This window comes from Sinocyclocheilus rhinocerous, unplaced genomic scaffold (genome assembly GCF_001515625.1).
Source record: "Sinocyclocheilus rhinocerous isolate Xijiao unplaced genomic scaffold, SAMN03320098_v1.1 scaffold739, whole genome shotgun sequence".
Classification (NCBI taxonomy): domain Eukaryota; kingdom Metazoa; phylum Chordata; class Actinopteri; order Cypriniformes; family Cyprinidae; genus Sinocyclocheilus; species Sinocyclocheilus rhinocerous.
Genome location: NW_015635049.1, coordinates 65408 through 68766, shown reverse-complemented (window position 1 = coordinate 68766; position 3359 = coordinate 65408). Strand labels below are relative to the sequence as shown.

General features: G+C 45.1%; 1 protein-coding gene and 1 long non-coding RNA gene across 3 annotated transcripts in view; one reads left to right on the top strand and one right to left on the bottom strand.

The window, feature by feature from the left end:
- LOC107746469 (atrial natriuretic peptide receptor 2) overlaps positions 1 to 3359 on the top strand; it is a 56787-nt gene that overhangs the window by 37888 nt on the left and 15540 nt on the right. The window lies entirely within an intron of this gene.
- LOC107746471 (uncharacterized) overlaps positions 423 to 3359 on the bottom strand; it is a 14135-nt gene continuing 11198 nt past the window's right edge. The window contains exon 3 of the long non-coding RNA XR_001640695.1: positions 423 to 434. This is a non-coding gene — a long non-coding RNA (uncharacterized LOC107746471). The remainder of the gene's footprint in view (positions 435 to 3359) is intronic.

The following is a 3359-nucleotide window of genomic DNA, read 5'->3' as shown; positions in this document are numbered from 1 at the left end:
CCAGCATTCGTCTGTATACCCCCCCCCCCCCCGATTGCCCTGCTTCCTCAGGCCATCAAACGGGTCAGGGAAGTCAAATGCTCAGTCCTCCTGGTGGCCCCACTGTAGAGGAACCATTAATTTTTCCCCGAGTTAGTGCAGCTGTCAGCAGCAGCGCCGTGGTCAATACCATTGGGGAAGGAACTTCTCTCGGACACAAAGGGCATGATTTGGCACCTCCGGCCAGAGCTGTGGAGCCTTCATGTCTGGGCCCTCGACGGGAGCATGTGCAGCTCCCAGCGAGAGTTAACAACACCATTTTAGAGGCTAGAGCACCATCTACGAGTGGCCTTTAAGCCCTTAAATGGTCAGTCTTCCATGACTGGTGTTCAGCATGAAGCCTGGATCTGGGTTTTTGTGAGGTGTCCCACGTGCTAACTTTTTTGCAAGAGTTGCTGGACAATGGGCACGCCCCTTCCACATTCAAAGTTTATGTGGCAAACTATTATGTCAAAGCTGGCCAATCAATCAGCAGAAACAACCTAGTAGTTAAATTCTTGAGGAGCACTCTGAGGTTGAACGTCTAAGCTATAGAATATTATTCTCCTCATATTCGTCTCATATTATGCCAACCTGGGACTTGTCCATAGTCCTAAGGGCCCTACAGGGCCCTCACTTTGAGCCGCTCCATTCGGCCAAACTGCGGCCTTATTGGTGTTAGCATCATCATGTCAGTCAGTGTTTCCTGTCTTGAGTTTTGGCCTAATGACTGTAGAGTCGTTCTCAAGCCAAGACATGGTTATGTACCTAAGGTGCTCTCAACTCCACTATAGGAATGCGTCCTCTTGGGTGTGGTCTAGCGGAATTTCAATCAGTGAGATTTGTGCGGCCGCCGGCTGGTCGTCGCCGTCCACCTTTGACAGATTCTATAGCTTAGATGTCCCTGCCCTGCAGGCATGGATTTTTGTCTGCTTAATTTACCTATTTCTCCCTAAGTGTGGGAAAGATTGTCTTGTGGTCCTCAGCCTATTGGTTTGGGTCTCAACTTTGCTCATGCTTCTAGGAGTCCTTAACTTGGGTGCTTCGAGGCTGGGCTCACAGAGCAGGATTCATTCTGCATATGCTCATAGCAAGGCGTGATTGGATGCATTCCCCATATGCCTTCTACGCAATGGGAGACACCGTTCGAAAGGGATTACACTGCATTTAGCATAAACTGGGCTACAATAATATGTGAGCAGGATGAACGTACATATTTGTGTTTTTGAGAAAACAATGGTTATGCGTGGTTAGTCTGGTTACTAACGTAACCTTGGTTCCCTGAGATAAGGGAACAGGCGTTGCGTACAATGTGGGTAAACTCCGGTTTACTCTGTTACTAAAGCCTGATTTGTTCACATTTGTGTAGCTGCACAAACCAATGGCCCACCAGAAAGGGAGGAGCCGACCTCTATATAAGTCGGCTCCAAGCTCCATTTCATAAGAATCTTTCAACTGCAACAACAGCCATAGATTCGCATTCAGCTTATAGCACGGCAAATGACACAACGCTTGTTCCCTTATCTCAGGGAACTGAGGTTACGTTAGTAACCAAAGCATTTTGCACTAACCACGCATAAACATTGTTTTCTCAAAAACACAAATATGTACGTTCATCCTGCTCACATATTATTGTAGCCCAGTTTGTGCTGAATGTAGTGTAATCAAACAGACTTAAGTTTATAAGAAACTGAAAAAAGGACAAATGTCAGGGTATGTCAAAACTTCTCCAGGGCCCCAAAACCAGTTCAGACCCCAGAGGGTTAATATTGTCAGAGCCGACCTCCTCCCCTAAGGTCCTTAAGCAGATCGGCCTGGCAATGTTCCCTCTAATTTTTTTTCTTGCTTAGCAAAACTTTTCTCTATTGGGCGGACATTTCGGCCACCTGAGCAAAAACATTCTTTATACCAGACCTGTACAGCACGCGCACAAAAAAAGTGTGTAACTTTTAACTTTAATGTGCTATTTGTATTTAATTTGACCCGTGACTAAATGATGCACATTTTAGGTTTCCTGAGATTTTTTTTTTTTTTTTTACAGTATAATACACTGCCATTCAAAAGTTTGGGATCAATAATGTTTATTAAAGAAGTTTCTTATGCTCATCAAGCACTGGCCTGACCTGTCGCCGTATAGGCCTTACTAAAGAGTGCCGAGGTTGTTCTAAGTGGCTTGGTGGGTAATACCAGGGCCTTAAGGGACGACGCCGACTCGGGGGACAGATAGCACAAGCATCTCCTCTACCCGAGGCATTGCCCCACAGTCCTGCTTCCTCAGCCCCACTATATTAGAATAATTTGCATGAAGCGTTCATCCAACTTACTCTTGGGGTGATCATCCTGCTTTTTGGCGGGTGAGTCGATCTTAAGCTTGGCCACCGCTCTGGTCACTACCTCCAGCAGCTCCAAATATTGGATGGACTAGGGTGGCAAGTCCTCAGTCTTATCCTGGTCGATGCCCACCACATCAACCTCATCAGAGGAAGACAGGCAAAGCATCGAGCCCTCCCTCTGGTGTGAAGAAACCGTGGAGCAGGCTTCTGATCCCTGAGAGAGAGAACACTAATTCTGGTGGGTGAGGGCAAAAAAAGGGACAAGCCCATCTCCAACCCATCCACTATATCCATTTGTGACCCCCATGACTGCAGCCGCTCTGCCGCAAGCCTGCTCTGAGACAAACAACGCATAAATCATGCGTATCCCTACCAGTGATGAAGCGCGGGCAGGGAGGAACACACAAAGTAAAGCGCTGTTTGCAAGCTTTCTTCTTTTCTACTGTTTACACCTGATGCGCTTTTCAGCTTCCTGGTCTCTACGTCACCTCACCCGTGATGTCTTGCCATTCCATTGGACTGATTTCACACGTGCTTCAGAGCGTGGTCACGCAAAGGCATTCCCAAGGCATTTCTGATGTAGCACGAGTTCCCTAAAGGGGAAACCTTCCCCTAAGTATGAGTAATATATTCTTGCATGTTATTATTACTGTGATTAAATGTATTAATATAATTTAATGTATTTATTAGGGCTGGTAAGCAATTAATATTTTGGTCCCACTTTATATTGTGGGCCTAATACCTGTGTACTTGCATAGTAACTAGACATGTACGTAGTATGTAACCACAGTGTAAGTACACATTGGTACATAGTATCTAGAGCTGTAATATTTCTGTAACTAAAGTACACAGGTATTAGGGCCACTTAATATAAAGTGGGACCAATATTTTTAATCTAATTAATTACATGATATGGCGATTAATTAATCTAATTAATCGCAAATTAATTGCACATCAAATTTGGCTGAGAAATTACTCCCAAAAGATAATTTAAAGTCATTGTTGTCG